Raw genomic sequence first — 10,004 nt, forward strand, 5'->3', positions numbered from 1 at the left:
TTTTCCAGTCCTCGGCAAGACTCCTTGTAGCAAACAGAGCACACAGGCTTCTTGCTTACAAGAAGCTTTTTGAAGAGGCTTCCTCATCTTCCTGTTTACAGGCACCTTTCTTTCAGCAGTTTTTTCCCGCTTCTTTTTTTCTTGTGCTATGACTCTTGCACTCCAAGACTACCTAAGGAATAGACTGATTTGCAGGCCAGGAAAATAATTTTATTCAAAACACAGAGAAAGGAAACTCCCTCCCACTGCTCCCATTCATTGATGGGGACATAGGAGGCCTTGCTGTGCTCTTTTTGAAGCAAGGGTTTGAACCTGAGACCCTCACACCCTCGATAAATCACTCAGCCACCTAGCTTTGGTTGTCCTTGAGCTGATGGAGGGAATCCCTTTTAGAAGGTATAGTTTTGTACTAGTGCGGAAGAAAAGCAAAAAACAAAATCTTAATATTTGTCACCAAAAATTCCTGAGTTTTGATGTGCTTTTTAAGCTTCAGTGACTTTTCTATCAAGGTGGTATTAGCAAGCAGGTAAAGATCTGCAGGAGATCGTTCCCTAGCAGAGACACATTCAGTCCTGAACCTCCAAGCTCTTGGGAGAAGGGAAGAGAAGGGRAAGGGGAAGGGGAAAGTGCAAAACCCAGCAACAGCATTAATGATTTCAAAAACAAAAGATAAGGGGCTGATTCAGCCTTGCAAGGCAGTGGTTTTAAATTACACTCCTCAAACTTCCTGCTTCATTAATGTTGGTGATCTTCTTTCACAAATAAAATACTTAAAGCTTCTTTTTTTTCACTCTACCAAGCCTTTACAGATGTGTGCATAAGAAGAGGTGGGGAAGCTGTTCTTTAAATAACAAAAACACACATCTCTCTGATGGGAGAAGTCAAAAGGATGCTATCTCATCTAATAAGATATAAAGATGAACTAACCCTTGACAGGTCAAGCTGTGGCTTGTCCACTTCATATCTATGTTATTTCTAATTTTGTTATTACTCTTTTCAGCTTTGTTTCCTGGGGCCTTTAGCTGTTGCACGAAAATTTCAGATGAAATTCCCAAAGGAATTCTTCGAAGAGTGGAGAGATTTGACATCCAGAAAGCTGATGGCCTGTGTCACTTAGAAGCTGTTATGTAAGAGATGTTTTGGGTGATTCTCTGTGAAAGGGGTACCCTCAAATTAAAAACTGTTAGGTCCCATTTAAACAAGTAAAATCTTAGTATGCTAACATAAATTCAATGAAAAATAAGGTCCTGTGTAATTTAAAAACTGCCCTTTCATGTGTTATTTAGACTTCTGATTGTTAAAACTGAATTTTCAGTATTAATATTGATTATTATTATTCAGCCTGCACTAACTTTGAAACTCGCTTTTCTTTCAGAACTGAAGAAGGACTTACGCACCTTAAGGCTTCTCTTTTTTTTCCCAACTGTTGGTCCAGTCTCCCTACAAACCTTGCCTAAATTCATTATATCAGCTTCACTTTCATACATAGACTATTTCTAATTAATGTATTTTTGGGGGGTGGTAGAATATCACACTGTTTGGGTTAAACTGATATATTTTAAACAAATCCTAGTAGGTACCTTTTATTCTTAGATGTTTATATGATGATGATGATAAAATGCTCTACTTATGTATTGCCAGTACGAATGTAATGTTTTACACTGTGATTGTCTTCAGACTCAGTGAAGAAGAAAAGCTTTTTTTCTGGTTTTGGAAAATGATGTAATCTTGAAAACCTTAGATCCTAACTTTTACAATATCTGAAACAGGGCAGAAGCTAATAGCCACTATATAGCCAAGTATAACTTTGTGGCCTACGTATGTGAGTGATATGTATGATAATTTTAAAAAGGATTTTTTTATATATTTTTTTTCTTTGAAACTAACAATTATTTCTCCTTCTGGCAGTCTCTACATAGAAGGCAGAAAGTTCTGTGTAAGCCCACGGATTAGAAGAGTTAAGAAATGGATGAAGAAGAAGATGTTCAAGATTCACAGAAAAAATGGTAGAAGACAAAGAACCAAAATTAAAAAAAAAAGAGAGAAGAAGCAGTGACATAGGGAAGCAAGCCCCATGATGCGGACACCTGTGGACTACGGCACTGTGTACAAAGATAGCAGAATTCGTCACTGATGGGTGAATGACCTTTCAAATATCCAGTGTCTAAGGGAAAGCAGTATTAGAAAACATCACCTGAACACAAGAATCTTGCTGGTCACAATACCAGCAAAATCACAAGGTCTTTTTGACAATGTTTTGTAGTAAGTGCTCTGATGTATCTCTTAGATCTACAACAGACTTAAATTCTCCTTTCCCCTACCTGGCTTTCATGGCTACCTCCCCTGTAATTTCTGCTTTAACATCCCATTAGGCAGTTGCTTCTCCTTGTTTCATTTTTCCCAGTCCCATCCTTTGTCCCTTTCTCTCCTGTTCTTCTCTGTTTGCAATCATGTTTCTGCAAYACCTTTGTACTTCTGTCTATTTTGTTTTCTCCCAGTCATGAACTTGGATTTTTTTCTGACATAACTTTACAGATACCTGGTCACTAGTTCAGTTCAAGTTGGCAAAAAGCAAGATATCTTTTTCCTATTCCAAATTCTTTGCTTTCGGCTGTTATTGTCACCGGAAATTTCATTTCACTGTTCATCAGACTCAAAGTGTGGCATCCAAAACTATGCAACGAAATCATCTCCATTGCTTTTGCTCATTTCTTTTCCCCTTCAAATCCTTTGACTGCATTCTTCACACCCTCTTTGCCAAATTTCTTGTAATTACCATCAAGGGTTGCCCATCAGGGCCTTTCTTTGGGGACTGCTAATGATGCCAGTCTGGCTACCCACTCCGTAGCCTTTCTCCCACTGCACTTCACTGTCTTCCACTGTGTGGCAGTCTCCAGTTCCCTCCCTCCTTCCTTGAAATGCTTCAGACAAATTTAATATTCCCACAAAGCCATCTCAGTCAAATAAACTTTTCCCCCAGAGAAGCACACATGGAAAGTAACAAATAACAGAAAAGAGAGATCTTAAAAAAAGTTAAGTGCCATAGAATGCATACACAAAATATTTTCCTGGTGAGCCAAAAATACTTAACATAGGAGTATAATTCTCATCTTCCTCCTCTTCCCCTGCTAATTACTGTTCGCTGTTCTCATTCATTGCATTTGATTTAAATTAGCTCCTCAGAGTTGTCTCTTGTGTTTGTTTTGTAATTTTTGAGTCTTAACTATATACTGGAAAAATAAGAAAATACACAGCAGGTGATAGTAGATAGTAGCTGCTAATAGGTTCCCAAACTAAAATAAAGGTGAACGCCTGTAGATCACTAGAGGATAGGTATGCTCCCACAGATACACATCTGATGAAAGAAGCTTCCTTCCAAAACAGATAAGAGATGTAAATATCACTTCTGATGAGTCAACAGTATCCTAACAGGGATGAGGCAACTCATCTAACTGTTCTTCCAGTTTCTACAGAATATCATACATACATTTGCATAGCTCCATCCTCTGCCTGCTAAAATGGCATGTAGAAACTGCTCTGCCAGGAGCAGAAGTCAAGATTATTCTCTTTGATTGTGAACATGTGCAGAAGCACATGAATGCCTGTTACACCACGCTGGGGAAGCAGAGGAGGTGCAGCTGACTGATGCAAACTGAAGTTTGTTGCATACATTTTCCATCATTTCATTGCATTCTGATACTACACTTCTTAGATACCACAGTGATACACTGAATGCCTGTTAGAAAGAATCCAATCCTAAGGGGCCCAGGTCAGCAGAACAGCAAGACCGCTAAGTTGCTCAAATGTATTACGCTGTATTTGTCACTATCTTACTGGTTCTGGCAGTTCTATTTCTTTTGTTCCTCATGCTCTGCTACTGATTCCAAATTTTAACTTTGCACTTCCCTCTTGAGGCAGATATCTTCGGGTGGATTTATGATGACATTTCAGTGCCTCATAGCTTTCCCATCAATCCAACCACTGGCCTTTTCCAGCAAAGTATTGAGTGTACCCTCATTTCCATGCCTGTTCTATCAGAGATATGCATCATATCACAGTATTAGAGCTCTAGGTCTAACTTTCCAGGCTGGCGTTGGTATGTCTGAGGCCCCTGTGAGGCATTTGACTTTCCCTTAGAGAATTGTTAAGCATCCCCATATGGTAAAGGCAAATCAAGAAAGTTTGGGAGACTGAAGAAAGAAGGGTGCAAAGTCAAGCTGACAGAAAAAAAGTAGCATAAATAAGGGTAAGAAGTGAAATTGTGGTTCCAGATGAGACAACAACAGCAGCTGCAATCAAGGGTGAGAACTCCTGGGATGCTCAGTCTGTTACAAAAAGCGATGTCTCTGTAATTTTAAGTATGGGCTGCTGGGAAGCTACATAAAGTTCTGGCTTGCAGACCTGTACTCTGCCAGTTGAAAGAAGGCACACAGCTCACTCATTTATTTCTCTAGTTTGGAAAGCAGTATCTGCTTCCTAGTGGTCACCAATTTTTATATTGTGTGTTGTCTTCCCTCCCTCCCCTGCCAAATCCAAGGTTCCCAGGTGCTCAACTTACTATTTCATATCTGCTCCTGGCAGAGCTTACTATTTCATATTTGAAATTATAACACTGCTGCAATTCTTCCTCCTATGCATACTGTATAAAGGAAGCAAACTGTAATCTAAATGCATTTTTATAGTTTTCTAATAACTGGAATTGCTACAAGACATGAGCATTGTCAGTGTCACTAATGTGATAAGACTCAGCCAGATAAAATACTTGCATTTCTTGGGCCAAATTTAGAAGACAGGCTTTGATAATTTCATTTACATCTTCAGGTTCTTCAGAGCATGTCTTATCTCATAATAGGTTCTCCTGGGTTCAGTAGATTAAACTGAGATTATTAGAAGATAGAAGTCATCTCCCACCTGCCAAGTGTGTTTCTAATTTGGATTCATGTGCATTTTGGGGGGAATGGAATTGGGAATAACTTCTGTTAGTCATCTAATAAACTTTCTTCCCCAGTGTTGGTTTTTGAAGCATCAAAACAGCCCTTAAAGATCTAACGCCTGGTACAGTTTCATTTATTCCTGAACACTGACATACAAAAACATAAAAGAAAACCATTCCAGTGTAGTGAATTATAAATATTAGTGTGATCTCTTTGACTGCAATACTGTGTGTGAGATTTTCAGTCAATTCTTAAAGTAAGTCTATACTCATGTGGTTCTCAGTAAAAAACAAACTTTATTTGACTTAAGTGACCTCACACTCTTTGTACCCGAACATTATTTTTGACCTTTGCTGTTTGTGTACTTGGCAAAAAAATAAAATCAATTTTTTTTTCAGTAAAGTCATCTCAACATCTTGTTTTGCAGAAGAGGTTATTATAGCACATGACTTTCTTYTCCCTGCAGATGCTGGCTAAAGCTATCCTTTCAAAGGGTTTAGATGCCTAAAGATGCAGTTGGCTGCTTCTGAAAACCCCAGTGAGTACTCTAGTGACTTAGAAGTCTAGTTCCTACTGAATTCAACTGAGGTTTAGAATTCATTTAGTTAGGCCTATAATTAATATAATTTTCTTGAAAATTCCAATAGATTCACTCTTAAACAGCTTTAAGAATCTGTCCCTTTTTACTATTTATTTTAAGAGCTATTACCATAACTTAATATGACAGAGTGTCTATATCTTTCGGAAGCTTAGGAAAAATGTCACAGATAGATACAATTGCTTGGGAATTACTAAACAAAAGCAAAGAATCTGTTGCATCTGTTGAGACAAATCCATCCTAAATTTGATACAGTGACTTAAAGCTGGAACTAAAGGAGAGTCATAGGGCAGCAAACATAGTAGCATTTTTCTTTCAAAACACTACTGGATTAGGAGCTCCCACCCACTTTTACAGAAGAGAGAAATGGTGAGAGAGACCTAAATTTCAAACTCCTCCATGAGATTCTGTAATCTCCTGTGCTTGTGGAACTAACAGTTATATCRAAGATATACTGAAGAAAAAGCTGATCCCATTAGACTTTCTCATTCCCAATAAAAAGGATAGCTATTTGAAAACAACTGTACCCATAGGTTTATTCACTTATATTATTCTCAGTGAAAGGAAAAGTAGAATAGAAGACTCATAAAGCTTAAGAAAAAGAATGAATGATGGTGTCAACAGCAATTATAAAATAAATTTTCCTGGTTAATAAGAAGTAGTAGTAAATCTTAGACTATAAAGAATTAGTCAGTCATGGAACTATTCTGTAAGAAGAAAACACCTGAACTTGATGCMAGTTTAAATTAGCATCTGGATCCAGATATATACTAAGAGATAAATACACTGTTTTAGATTAGATACCTAGGCCCTGAATTTCACTTCAGATAATTATTAAATTACTATGACTGTAGTGTGTCCTTAACCTCAGTTTTATTATTCTAGGATATAAATTAAATTCCAGGAACTGTCTGTCATATTTTATTTTTTAGCTATCCTTCATCATATGCAAGGTGTAATCTTTAAATGTGCTTTGAAACAGGCACAATAGGAGAACATTGTTATAATTCTATTGGCTGTAGGTGGTTAATTTGKTTTTTTTTTTTTTTTCAAATATGTTACTTTAAACTGATAGCAATGATATCATGCATGTCTATCATCTTCTACATTCATATCATATTCTACAACATAGAAAGTTAATGTGAAAAACTATGGAAAGTCATTCATAATCTTATACCATGGAAAAAAAGCATAAATGCTACAGACCCTCTCCTCAAGCTAATGCTAGTCATTTTGGCACCGTTTCTTGATCAGATCTGTGAAGATGTAACAAAAATTAGAAGAAAAAGCTTTACAAGTGCTATTTACATCTGCATATCTTGTTGAAGAAACACCTCAAAACTACAAAAGAAAATTCAGCTTTTACTGTTTTGAAAGCACACATGACATTTATCAGAAAAAACATGCAACTACAGGCTTACAGCGGAGCACACTTCAGCTGTCCGGGAGCAGCAAGGGCAGGCTGCTCCGCAGGGGACGCCGAGCCAGGAGCCGGACGTCACGGCGAGGCCGCCAGGGCAGCGACCTTGCCCACAAGGGCACAGTCCCACGGTGCCCAAACGAAAAAAGCAGAGTGGGCCTGGGGGCAGCAAGCAGGGCCAGCCAAGAGCCCGGACCTCCAGCCCAGTCCGTAGCGACGAGGCAGCAGTGCAGCCAGGCCGGCGGGTCAGGATCAGCGAGGGACACGGCCGAGCACGGGCCTGAGCTTGAACGCAGCTGCCGGGTTAGGGGGAAGAGGCCACCGAGGAGGCCCCTCATAGCCTTTTCACACACAGCTTTTCTCACTGCGGTTTGATCCAAGGTTACGGGACGGCGCTATGGCAGAGCTGGCCTCGCACACAGGCAGCTAAACCCGGGGAGGGGGAAGGGGCGCTCAGGGCCCTGACAAGCTCCCTCAAAGTCAGCGAGATGGTCTTCCTGAACGTCTGTCTTCTCTGAGGGCAGAACAGGCAACGTACCCCAGGGTGAGGAAGCATCGTGCCACTGAGGTACCTAATGAGAGGCTGACATTAGGAACCTGTTTTGAAGTCTAAAACAAGGCAACAGTTTGTTTTGTTTTGTGGGTGGAGGGAAAAGAAGGAGGAATTGCGGTTTTATATACCCAGGGCAGAAAAAGTCAAGCCTTCCTAACAAGAAGTCTGTGTGGTCTGTAGGCATGGAAGATATGGTGTGTCTATATGACATAACACTGTCATGGCCTGCAGAATTTGTATTCTGTCAAAAAAAAAAAATCCTAATTACAGATCAAATTTGGCTTGTACACAGACTGACATAAGCTTATCAGCGGAGAGCAGRGTAACAGGAAAACTTAAAAACAAAATGTCTCTTCCCAATTTCTCAGTAGTATTTCTCAGTTCTTGCACTAGGAAGAGTTGTACTACAAATCTGTAATCTTACATGATGACAGCAAAATGGTTACCAATTTAATAGAGATCGAAGAAACAAGATAGGAGTTAAGACTTTCAGTGAGAGTTTTCCCCTTCCTTTTGCATTCTCTTTACCTGATCATAAGTTGGTGCAATTAACCTGGTTGTTCTGCCCTGATACTATGTGTTGTCCTCTGCTGGCTGCAGCAAACCAGCGTCATGGAACCTGACACCCTGTTATTTCTTTGGCTTGGTGTTTTGCAACCAAATGATCCAGGCTTTAAAATATATATGTGATTTTTATCTAGCAATTTCCCTTTGCAACCAATGTTTATACTTTCTGTACTGGCAGGGAAGAATCCTGTAGGGACACTCTGGAGCCTACACAGTAATAGATCAGCTGGATATAAATCATCATAAGGCCTAAAGGCTACAGAGATTGGTATTTGAAATCCATAATTGTGAATTTGTCAAATAATGATAACGTTGTGAGATACAGCTTGACGGACTATGGATTTAACAAGCTGGGAAGAGACTGTTACAGTAGGATCCTGGGCAAACAGTACAGAGCATTGAAACCGTGAAGCGGTTTCACCRAGAAAGTCTGCGTGCATGCCTCGAGCCCCTCTTCTCCATCAGCGAGGTGGCGAAGGGCGGCTCAGTTTTACAGGTCCAGAGTGCCATAGGCCCAGCGCTTGGGATCGCGCCTCCCGGAGCCGGCTTCCTGCTAAAGGCAGGAGGGGGACAGGTGTGCCATGGGGGTAGCAGGGGCGCGAGGAGGGAAGCGGGGGCTCGGAGGGCCCCCGCTGAGTCGGGAGCAGCCATCCAGGTTGGCAGAGGGGCTGCACGCAGCTCCACCGGCGGCAGCGAAGGAGCGGCCCTCGCGCGTGTCCCGAGCCGCTCCAGTGGGGTCACCCTGCTTCGGCCACCGCAGCAGCCGGTTCCCCCACAGAAACGGCCCCCTCCCCCCCCCTTCGGCCGCCGGTGCGCGGCCGGCGGCAGCGCGGGGCCGACGCGATGCTCGGGCCTCCCGTTGCCGGGCAACCGCCTCCTCGCCTCGCCGGGGTCCGGCAGCCTTCCTACTCTCACCCGCAGTCGGCAGCGCGCTCTCATTGGCTGCCGCCGCGCTGCGCTCAGCTCCCATTGAGCGCTCTGCGCCTTTGCCGCGTCCTCATTGGCGCGCTGCCCTCTGGCCACGTCGCGTCACTTTCTCACACCATTCCCCCCGCCTTCTTCGGCCGCCGCGAGCCGGCCGGTGGGCGGGACCCGGGCGGGGGCATCTGTGATTGGCCGGGGGAGCTGCCGCTCACGGCCCCAGCCGGCGCTCGGGCGGCGGGGCTGTTTAAAGGCGCCGCGCGCCGGTGCCCTGTGTTTCCTCCCGTGCGTGTGAGCGAGGGTGCGGAGCGCAGCGGCCACCGGGAGCCATCGCCTCGGACAGGTGAGGGCGGCGTGGCCCCGCTCGGCGCTGCCGGCCGTTGGGCCTCGCCCGCCGCTCGCCTCGCCTCCCGCCGCGCGGGCGGTGGGGGAAGGGGCTGGGTGGACGCTGCCTCCTGCTCGCAGCGGTCCCGGGTGGACAGGTCTGCCCCAAGGTCGGCGGCGCCGTGCAAGGCGCTTCCCGCCGGCTCTCGGTGCGGCAGAGCGAGCGAGGAAGGCGGCTCCGGGTGTCCCTCTGACGTGCGTGTTAGCCGGTGAGACAGGCTGGGCGCTGTGCGGAGCTGCCGAGGGCCGCGGCTGCCAGCGGCGCGGCTGCTGCTCCGGGCATCGCCCGCGTCCGAGGCAGCTCGCGCAGGCGCCCGGGCTGCGCAGAGCCCCCCCGAGGGACCTCTTAAACCGGCTTAGCCCGCCTGCCGGTGTGAGGGTGCTGCTGATGCTGCTGGAAGTGATTGCCCGAAACGGACCTTGTCTTGCCTAAATTGAGGTGGCTGCTTCTACCCTACTGTCCTGGGGGCTGCAGGACTAACAGCTAAGCTGTGCCGTGCCCCTTCTGAAAGGCCGCTAGAAGCGAGTCTCGGCCCGGCTTCTTGTACCTGGCGCGGGGGAGAGGTGGTGAGGCGCCTGCCGGGGGCTGCGGCGAGGCGAGGCGGTAGCGCGGGGAAACGCCCCCCC

General features: G+C 44.4%; 1 protein-coding gene across 2 annotated transcripts in view; it reads left to right on the forward strand.

The window, feature by feature from the left end:
- Positions 1-9,250: 9,250 nt before the first annotated feature.
- HMGCS1 (3-hydroxy-3-methylglutaryl-CoA synthase 1) overlaps positions 9,251-10,004 on the forward strand; it is a 14,057-nt gene continuing 13,303 nt past the window's right edge. Inside the window, exon 1 of one of the 2 annotated variants that reach the window (XM_026062935.1) lies at positions 9,251-9,336. The gene's annotated coding sequence lies outside the window, so the exon portion shown is untranslated. The remainder of the gene's footprint in view (positions 9,337-10,004) is intronic. The other variant, XM_026062934.1, reaches the window with a different exon arrangement.

Source organism: Apteryx rowi, unplaced genomic scaffold (assembly GCF_003343035.1).
Source record: "Apteryx rowi isolate R43461 unplaced genomic scaffold, aptRow1 scaffold_197, whole genome shotgun sequence".
In the NCBI taxonomy this organism is placed as follows: domain Eukaryota; kingdom Metazoa; phylum Chordata; class Aves; order Apterygiformes; family Apterygidae; genus Apteryx; species Apteryx rowi.